Source organism: Ursus arctos, unplaced genomic scaffold (genome assembly GCF_023065955.2).
Source record: "Ursus arctos isolate Adak ecotype North America unplaced genomic scaffold, UrsArc2.0 scaffold_19, whole genome shotgun sequence".
NCBI lineage: Eukaryota > Metazoa > Chordata > Mammalia > Carnivora > Ursidae > Ursus > Ursus arctos.
In genome coordinates, this window is record NW_026622863.1 from 48,141,360 (window position 1) to 48,152,429 (window position 11,070).

Genomic DNA, 11,070 nt, shown 5'->3' on the forward strand with positions numbered 1-11,070 from the left:
TTTTTAAGATTTTATTTATTTATTTATTCGACAGAGATAGAGAGAACACAAGCAGGGGGAGTGGGAGAGAAAGAAGCAGGCTCCCAGCAGAAGAGCCTGATGTGGGGCTCGATCCCATAACGCCGGGATCACGCCCTGAGCCGAAGGCAGACGCTTAACCGCTGTGCCACCCAGGAGGCTCTCTTTTTATTTTATTTTATTTTATTTTATTTTATTTTATTTTATTTTATTTTGTAATCTCTGCACCCAGTGTGGGGCTCAAACTGTTGACCTAGACATCAAAAGCCTCACGCTCCACCAACTGAGTCAGCCAGGAGCCCCTCCACAAAATTCCTGGGTATTGTTTTGTCCAGAAGAATCCTCTATGTTTGCTACCTTAGAATGTTTCTAGTAGAGCAGTGGTTCTCAAAGTGCAGTGCTCACAGAATCAGTATCTTCTGGGAACTCTCTGGAAATGCAAATTCTCCGGAGGACCCCAGACTGAGTGAAGTGGAAATTCTGAATGGGTGGTCAGGAGAAAATGCAGTTTCAGGCTCACAAACCCTTGCAGGTGATTCTAATACACGTTCAGCTTTGAGAACTACTGAGCTAGAGAATAGGAAAAAAATCCCCAAAGCAGCTCCATGCGCCTTCAACATTAAAAACAAGATATAGGGGCGCCTGGGTGGCTCAGTGGGTTAAGTGTTTGCCTTTGGCTCAGGTCATGATCCCAGGGTCCTAGGATCGAGTCCCCCATCAGGCTTCCTGTTCAGAGGGGAGCCTGCTTCTCCTTCTGCTCCTCCCCACCGCTCATTCTCTGTCTCAAATAAGTAAATAAAATCTAAAAAATAACAAAAGTAAGGGGCGCCTGGGTGGCTCAGTCGTTAAGCCTGCATCAGGGTACCCGCTCAGGGGAAAGCCTGCTTCTCTCTCTCCCACTCCCTCTGTTTGTGTTCCCTCTCTCGTTGTCTCTTTCTCTGTGTCAAATAAATAAAATCCGAAAAAAAAAGAGTTAAAAAAAATAACAAAAACAAGATGTAATTAGAAAGCATCATTATAAATTATCTTGGCTACCAAAGACGGAGAAAATCAGAACAACTCAATCCCCACCCCCACCTTGGTACAGTCACCGATGATATTGCAAACGGTTTGCCCTGACAGGGTGGTATTGGTTATTCTGATGAGGGATAGAAGCAGAAAAAATGTTCACTTATTTTTTTTAAAGGCCACGAGCCATCGTTTTATTTTATTTTAAAAAATTTTTTAAGTAAGTTCTGCAGTATCTAAATGGGGTGTCTCTCTCGATCAGATGGGGGCCCCTAAGTAAGGGGCGATGATAGGGCAAAGCCGGTGGTACGGGCAGTGAAAGGGTTCACCAAAGACAGAACAAAGGAGATAGAAGTTTACTGGATACACCGCAAGGAAGCCGCGGGCAGGACAGCAGAGGAGAGGCTGTGTGCAGGGAGGCAGTGGGTGGAGGCCGTTTTTTAAAGGGAGGAGATGAGGGGCGTCTGGGTGGCTCAGTTGGTTAAACATCTGCCTTCGGCTCAGGTCATGATCCTGGAGTCCTAGGTTCGAATCCTGCATGGGGCTCTCCGCCCGGCGGGGAGTTTGCTGCTCCCTCTCCCTCTGTCCCTTCCCCTACTTGTGTTTTCTCTCTCTCTCTCTGTCAAATAAATAAATAAAACCTTTAAAAATAAAAAAAAATAAAGGCAGAAGATGAGAATGTATGGCAATATATGGAATTTTCCTTTTTCTGCTAACTACGCCTGGTTCTAAGTAGCCCATTGGTCACTTAGAGCCTGTGGGTATTTTGAGGTCACCATGGACCCTTCCTCCATTCCATCTTTCAAGCCTGTTTGCCTAAAAGCAGCCTCTCCAAGCTCTTGATCTCACAACTCTGAGATCAAGAGTCACACGCTCTACGGACTAAGCTACCCAGGCGCCCCCTACCTGTTGTTTCAATACTTGTATTCTTCTTGGGCATGGGACAGCCACGCACGTCGTGAGGACAGCCACCAGTCTTAAGACTCCCATGTAAGGTTTCCTTCCAAATAGCCAGGTGTGATTCCTCCAGGAGCATAAAATCCAAGATACTCTGACTGCGTGCTTCCTGAGAAGGGCCAATCAGAGCTATTACCCAGGTGGGGCACTCACCTAAGGGGGGACCACTCCCTTGGGGCTGGATCGTGGAGAAAGCTCACGAGAAAGTTGCCTGGAGTAGATAGGAGTTCCATCCTTTTGGGGTTTTTTTCCTGGCTCTCATTTGTCCTCACACATGGGCTAGTTGGTGTTCTCGATCCGGCTCTCAGGTTGAAAGTGTTTATAGTGCGACGATTAAGCATCTGCCTTTGGCTCAGGTCATGATCCCAGGGTCCTGGGATCGAGTCCCGCCTCGGGCTCCCTGCTCAGCGGGGCGGTGGGGAGTGTGCTTCTTCTTCTGCTTCTCCCCCTCCTCCTGCTCCTGCTTTCTCCCTCTCTCTCTCTCTCTGTCTCAGGGAAATGAATAAAATCTTAGAGAGAAAGAAAAGCACCAAACTCCGGGGGGAAGGGGAACATGACTCTCTCTTGATTGAGCGCACCTGCTCTCAGATCTCAAGAGTGTACTTTTCGCTTTAATACCCTTTCCTGCTGTGCTGCATGTCTGTCCTTGAATTCCTTCTCATGAGAAAGACCAGACTCCTTGGGGTCCAGCTAGTTTGAGACCTGGGGGGGGGGGCGCAGAGTCTCCCCAGTTCACCCGGCGACATCTTTTTGGCGACCACAAAGAGACCAGGTCTAACGGCGGCCGGGGCGGCCGTCTTCCTCGCTGAGTCTCCCGCTCTTGCTTTCCTGAGCCTGGCAGTTGCTTAGTCACTGTTCCCCTCTGTTCTCTTCTCTCTGATCCAGCAGGAAAAGGCCTAAAAAGGACCCCTCGTGTGTTTCCTTCCCTTCTGTTTCTTTTGTAACACTGTTGGCCTGGATAGAACCTAGAGGATGGGACTGTCTGAGTGGAAAAACGGACCGAAATCCCTTATGATCAGGCCTTTATGGGCCTGTGCCCAAACCCTGCTCTGTCCTTTAGGGGTCCGACGACACCCCTGTCCTCACCATCTACTGCTCAACCAGCCATCAGCCCAGCTGCCTCAGGCCCTTCTGCTGCGGTTCCTCCGCCCCGGTGTTCTGTCCTGTTCTCTGTGCTCCCCTGCCCCCCGGGTGTCCCCTGTGAACAGGGTGCTGCCAGCATCCTGTACGTGCCTCCCTCGGTTTTTCCCAAGTCACTCGTTTCCTCTTTGCGTCTTCGTTTGAGTGTCCGATCTGGAATAGAGAGGGCTGGATGGACGCTGCCGGCCTCGTGTGCGGGGTTTCCTCGCTCATTCGTTTCCCGGTTAACCGACAGGAGAACAGGAGCCAATCGTCTGGTGAGTCCACCTCGGGACAGGGCTTTAAGGAACGTTCCCCAGCAGCCGCCCAAACACCTTTTGTTCCCGGGAGGTGCCCCATCTTCTCCGGCCGGTGGAGAACTGCCTACATTCACTTCTTGTTGCTGGAAAGAAAACGCGTGTCTGTTCCTCTGTCCAGGCTGATGAGCTTTAGGCCTGGGGGGCCTCTTTCTCTGCCCTCTGGGCTTTCATCGGCCTCCAGCCTTGCTGGGGGCACCTCACCTATTCTGCCTCCAGCCCCCCCCCATTCCTGTTTCTGCACCCACCTGCTCAGCTTGTGGGACTGATACCCTCCTCAGTGCCTCAGGCCATTGGCTCCTGCTCCCCCCCCCTCGCTGTCAAAGAGCAAAAACCACCCCTCCCTTGATATCATCGGCCCACTTCAGATTTCCCTGCAGGTGCCCCAGCTAAAATCGATCAACTGGGCAACAAAGGGATAGACTTTGGGGGACCCAGGTGCAACATATTTGGCATTCAAACTAATTTGTTAGTTTCATTAAGATAAACATATCTGTAGAGTTACCAGCATTAAATATAAACACTTTATTATTATTCACATAGTAATTATATTGATTAATACATTGATATTGATTGATTGATAATGATTAATATATTGATATATTAATCAATATAATTAATATATTAATATGATTAATTATATATTAATTAGAGAGGGGAGGGGGAGGGGCAGAGGGAGAAGAGACTCTAAAGCGGGCTCCAAGCCCTGTAAGGAAGCTGATCTCACAGCCCTGAGACTATGACCTGAACTGAAATCAAGAGTCCGACGCTTAATTGACTGAACCACCCAAGTGCCCCTAAATACAAAAACTTTCATTCCAGGAGCACTTGTCTGGCTTAGCTGGAAGAACGTGTGACTCTTGATCTCAGGGTTGTGAGTTCAAGCCCCACGTTGGGTGCAGATGACTTAAAAACAGTTAATGTAATTAAGACTCGTGGAAGTAAGGGAAGAACTCTGTATGCAAGAAACGATGCATTTTTATGCATCGTTATATCCTTATAAAGATATAAGGAATGGGAATATATTTCATGAGGGAAAAAGAAAGTAGTTGTGTCCTAAAATAAGACGGGTGGTTTGGAGAGAAAAGGCTTAGGACAAAATCTGAATGAAAAAGAAAGTTATAGGGGTGCCTGGCTGGCTCAGTCAGTAGGGCACATGACTCTTGGGGGGAAAAAAAAAGAAAGAAAAGAAGAAAGAAAGTTATCGAAGGTTTGAGAAGGGAAATCTTTGGAGAAGAATTTTATGTGTGGTTAGGACTGACTAAGATTGGAATGAATGGGATTTTAAAAGTACACTGGTCTGACATTGAAATTCTGCTTTCCTCTCTCTTATAGAGTTTTCTTGGATTGTCGGTCTGCTCTTGATAAGAAAATGTAGGGGCGCCTGGGTAGCGCAGTCATTAAACCGTCTGCCTTCGGCTCAGGGCGTGATCCTGGCATTCCGGGATCGAGTCCCACATTGGGCTCCTCCGCTGGGAGTCTGCTTCTTCCTCTCCCATTCCCCCTGCTGTGTTCCCTCTCTCGCTGGCTGTCTCTCTGTCACATAAATAAATAAAATCTTAAAAAAAAAAAAAAAAGAAAATGTAAACAAGGTTTTTTTTTTCTTCTTTTCTTTAATGCCCAGAAAAACCAAAGCTTCTGTGTTTTGTCTTTATCAGGACTGTGATTACTTTAAGTTAAAACTTCTCAATATTAAAGGAGCTGAGTTTTGCTGGCAACTGTGTAAGTTCCAATAGAATCCCTTATTAGCACCTTGGTGAAAGATAGTTTTGTAACGATCTGTAATCCTATTTAGGGATGGGCTTTAAAACCTGCGATTTTTCACAAAACTCCCAAGATTTGAATTCTAAATGAATGCCTTTTGGCTAATCAGGCTTGTTTATTTGGCATGTTAAGTTACTTTTTTTTTTAATTTCTTTTGTTTTTAAAAAATATTTATTTATTTATTCCAGGGGGATAGAGAGAGAGAGAGAGAAGGGGCAGAGGGAGAGAATATCCAAGCGGACTCCCGCTGAGCACAGAGCCCAGATACAGACCATGATCTCACGAGCCATGAGATCAGGACCTCAGCCAAAAACCAAGAGTGGATGCTTAACGGACTGAGCCTCTCAGGCGCCCCCGCTAAGTTACTTGGAAAGCATGTCAAACAAATAATGATAAACCTTCGCTTGTACTGAATGGGTAAGTAATGTAACCATTCCAGAAAACATACGAAATTCCTTAAGTTTTCATATGTCCTGGTCTAAGGTCATTACTTGAATTCTTGAATCGTGTGTCACAGAAACAAGTGGATTTCCATGTCGATTGCATTATCATGCAGTCTCATATCAGATCTTTTTTTTCTTGTTTAAGATTTTATTTTTAAGTCATCTCTACACCCAATGTGGGACTTGGGCTTACAACCCTGAGATTAAGAGTCACACGCTCTTCCGACTGAGCCAGCCAGGCGCCCCTAGGAAACTTTCTCTTAAGATATTAACAACTTACAGAAACATGATCAAGTATTCTTTTGTGAACAAATTGAAACGTTTCACTTTTCTCCCTACTTGAACCTTCCAGAAATCAGAAACTCTCTGTATTTTCTTTTATGGCAATTATCATTATTTGCACAAGTTCAATGAGAATCTGTCCTGCTTGTAACTGGACACCATTGGAAACACTGGTTCTGTCGCTAAGGCTTTCACTAGAATGTCACGTTTGAGAGAGGCATGCATAGACTCAGACATGACCGGACAGTTTTAAGGTATCAAAGGTTGACTGTACGGAGCCAACAGAGCCCCTTGGAAATGTTGGCCAGATGCCTCGCTTACAGAGTTCCCAGCAGCCTTACCAAGTGGGTAAAGAATGTCACTTTCTGGGGGCGCCTGGGTGGCGCAGTTGTTAAGTGTCTGCCTTCGGCTCAGGGTGTGATCCCGGCGTTCTGGGATCGAGCCCCACATCAGGCTTCTCCGCGGGGAGCCTGCTTCTTCCTCTCCCACTCCCCCTGCTTGTGTTCCCTCTCTCGCTGGCTGTCTCTCTCTCAAATAAATAAATAAAATCTTAAAAAAAAAAACTTGGATATTGTATTCATTAAAAAAAAAAGAATGTCACTTTCTGGAAGGTGCAGGAACCTCAGGATATTTGGGGGACATCGAGAAAAGGGATACACCCAAATCTACAAGAATTTCAGGCAAGTCTGATGACATGTATTTGGCTTGGCTCTGGCCTCAAGATGCTATTAAAAGTTCAACCTAAGGGCGCCTGGGAGGCTCAGTCGGTTAAGCGTCTGCCTTCAGCTCAGGTCATGATCCCGGAGTCCTGGGATCCAGTCCCACATCCTGTTCCCTGCTCAGTGGGGAGCCTGCTTCTCCCTCTCCCCACCCACCCTCCGCCCCCCCACCAATGCTCTCTCTATAATAAATAAATAAAATCCTTTAAAAAAAAGGTTCAATCAAGAGATTCCTTATGAAAAGTTCTAGCAAAGCAGATTTTAAAGGATCCATCTGATCAATCACTATTCTTTTTTTTTTTTTAAGATTTTATTTATGTATTTGACAGAGAGAGAGACAGCCAGCGAGAGAGGGAACACAAGCAGGGGGAGTGGGAGAGGAAGAAGCAGGCTCCCAGTGGAGCAGGGAGCCCGATGCGGGGCTCGATCCCAGGACCCTGGGATCACGCCCTGAGCCAAAAGCAGACGCTTAACGACTGCGCCACCCAGGCGCCCCTGCTCAATCACTATTCTTGCTGAGCTTATGTAAATAATTGGGCCAAGTTTGTTAAAATTGGACTTGTTTTACAAACGAATTAGTCTTGGTTTGGCGATCTCTGAAAATAAGGTGAATTTAGGGAGAAAATTTATGTTTCAATAACACATCCTTATGGGTGGTAGATTCAAGTTTTGACTAATATCTTGAAATGTTTATAGTTCGCCTAATGTAGACACCCTCAGGGAAGTTTCCGAGAGAGAGATGGCCATCATAGCTCAATACAGACTATTCTTCTGGGGGGATAACAAAAGCGAGCCCATGGGCTTATGATTAAACAGCTGGGCAATGGGATGGACTCCACAATGATTGTGTAACTCAGCTGTCACCTTGATCAATTCAATGTGGCCGGGATAACAAAATCGCTCCTTGAAAGTCGGAGCGTACCCCACTCCATGGGGTTAGTTACGAACTTGTGGAGATAAAGGGTGGCCCCACCTTCTTTATAATTGGATTGGACAATGCACTTGGGGATGCCCTTAGCTCCCGGGACAAGTCACCTCCCACTTGACAGTGATTCCTTGTAATTAGGTTATTGTTAAGGCTAGACAGCAAGCAAAGAGGGTTGCTTGATGGTTTTATCCCTTAGCCATATGCGTCCCGCGAGTCACCTCTATCGATGTAAGATTACAAGGAGAGGCTTTAGCCAGGCAGACAGCGGCCACGTTTAACCCAAACCAACACGGAGTCACCCACAAATTCATGGTCCAATAATATTGACCAAATAGTACTCCCCCCAGAAGCCTGAGACCATACCATTATTTTACAGGCAACCATTTGGTGTGCTACTGACTGGACAGGCGACTGGCACCTAATGGAACGTAGTGGTTATGGGGGCCAAACTGGGGGGCATGGCTTTCACCAGGCTGGATTGGAAGATGTGCCCTAGGTTATGCCTGGATGCATGGCCTTAGCACTAAGACTCTTACACGTCCAGCTAATCTTCCGTGTTGAGAACAACAGACAGGGCACCTGGGTGGCTCAGTAGGTTAAGCGTCTGCCTTTGGCTCAGGTCATTGTCTCAGGGTCCTGGGATCGAGCCCCGCATCAGGCTCCTTGCTCAGCGGGGAGTCTGCTTCTCCCTCTTCCCTGCTTGTGCTCTCTTTCTCTCAAATAAACAAATAGAACCTTAAAAAAAATGAGTCAGATGCTTAACTGACTGAGCCACCCAGGCCCCCCGCCCCCATAGCATTACATTATTAAACGCTCAAGGAACCCAAATGTGTAACACAATTCTACGAAATAGAATGGCATTAGATGTCTGAACAGCAGCACGGGGAGGAACTCATGCCATTATTAAAATGGATTGCAGCTACATTCCACATTATGACAAAAATGTAACAGGTTACTTACGGATGTAAATAACCACACTGATTCCCTTGAAGACGCTACACTGTCACTTTCTGATCAGTTAAATTCCTGGTCGGGAGGGTCTTCTTACCACACTTCTTATTTTTACTATAATATTAATCCCTTTTTAAAGTTGTTGTTGTTGTTGTTGTTTTTAAATCTCGACACCCAAGGTGGGGCTCAAACTCACGACCCCAAGATCAAGCGTCACTTCCTTTTCCAACTGGGCCAGCCAGGTGTCCCCTATTATAATATTGATCCTAGTATGTTGTCTCTTTTGCTTTGTTCTATTGTCCCCTCTGGAGCCTACGGGAACGGCCTTCCATAATAATTGCGTGTAGGGATAGACAGTGACCAATTTCAGTCCATAGGCAGGGACTTCTCTATGACCCCTGCCGGCTTGAAGCAGTTACAGATGATGTGCCCTTTGCCCTTCAACAAGCTTCAAGATTCAAGGACCGAACATTGGCCAGCAGGGGAAACAATGAGGGATAGAAGCAGAAAAAATGTTCACCTTTAGCCCAGAAGGCTGACCTGCATAGTTTTGATAAGGAGCAAATAAGTACTGGCTGTTACATTCTTAAAGGGTCTCCTGACTGTCTGTGTATCTCACTGGTAGTTAATAGCCACCTGAACCATAAGCACCGGAGAAATCTTGCAAAAGTAGTTTTTTTCTTTTTAAGATTTTACTTATTTGAGAGAGAGAGCGAGCGTGGGCGGGGGGGGAGGGGCAGAGGGGGAAGGAGAGGGAAAGGGAGAGAATCCCCAGCAGACACCACACTGAGCATGGGGCCCAATGTGGGGCTCTGAGACCATGAGACTGAGACCACGAGACCATGACCTGAGCCGAAACCAAGAATTACATGCCCAACTGACTGAGCCACCCAGGTGCCCCAAGATTAACATTTAAATGTGTAGACTGGGGGCACCTGGGTGGGTCAGTTGTTAAGCATCTGCCTTCAGCTCGGGGCGTGATCCCAGGGTCCTGGGATTGAGCCCCCCATCGGGCTCCCTGCTCCACTGGGAGCCTGCTTCTCCCTCTCCCACTCCCCCTCCTTGCGTTCCCTCTCTCGCGGGCTGGCTGTCAAATAAATAAATAAAATCTTAAAAAAAAAAATGCACAGATGGAGTAAAGCAGATTGCTCTCCCCAGAGTGGGTGGGCCTCATCCAAGTAGTTGAAGGCCTGCATAGAACAAAAAGGCTGACCTTCCCCTGAGTGAGAGAGAAATCCTCCTTCCTGCCTTCCTTCCCACTGGGACGTTGGCTTTTCCCTGCCTTTGGACTTGAACGGAAACATCAGCTCTTCCTGGGTCTCCAGCCAGCCTACTCACCCTACACATTTTGGCACTTATCAGCCTCCATACTCATGAGCCAATTTCCTATAATAAATCCCCCTCCCTCCCTCCCTCTCTCCTCCCTGTCTTTGTATGGCTCATGGGCTAAAATGGCTTCTATGTTTCTTAACGTTTAGAAAAAGTCGGGGGGCGCCTGGGTAGCGCAGTCGTTGGGCGTCTGCCTTCGGCTCAGGGCGTGATCCCGGCGTTGCGGGATCGAGTCCCACATCAGGCTCCTCCGCTGGGAGCCTGCTTCTTCCCCTCCCACTCACCCTGCTGTGTTCCCTCTCTCGCTGGCTGTCTCTCTGTCACATAAATAAATAAAATCTTTAAAAAAAAAAGAAAAGAAAAAGAAAAAGTCCAAACAATAGTATTTTGTGGCAGGTGAAAACGAGAAACTCAAATGTCAGTATCCGTCAACAGGTTTGTTGAACACAGAAAGGCTCGTTCCCATAGGCACTGTCTGCGGTCACTTTTGTAGGACAGTGTCCGAGTTCGTTGGGACAGAGACGGGGTGGTTCACAAAGTCTAAAGTATTTACTCTGTGGCCCTTTAGGGAAAGAGTCTGCCAACCTCTGATTTACCGATGCTATGGTGTGAGAAGCCAAGGTAGTGGCTGCTGGGGGGGGGGGGGGGCAATGTTTGGGAGGGGGCCCGAGGGGCTGGGGATGCCCTGTTTATCCATCCGGGAGCCGGCTGCATGGCTGGATCTGTCTGTGAATCCAGGAGACTGTAGGTTGCTGATGAGCGTACTTCTCTGCATTATTACGTTAAAGATCGATAAAAAGTTAAAAATGCGCTCAAGGTTACAGATACTCGGATGAGAAATTCCCAAGAGGAGAACCCTCATAACCACAGCTGAGTCTCCTGAATCCAGCTGGGCCCCTCCTGGACCACCCTGTTCCATGACCTGACAACTTCTTTTTATTATTTATGCTGGATAGAGTTGGGTTTCTGGCTCTTGCAACCCAGGGTCCTCATACCCCAGCTCCCAGGCATTTACCGTGTCATCTGCCCCCTTCTCTGAAAAGCTCCCTTTGCCTGATTCAAACCGTGGTTCAGGTGGAGGATTCCATGTTCTCACACAATCCCGTGTCCCTGGCTGATCTCCACCCAAGGGGAGCCAATCACAGGAGCCCAACTGGCAAGCCAAGCTGATTGACCTGCAGATGAGCCAATCAGAACTTTTCCCTGGGATTTTTGGATTCAAGGCCCAAGGCTGG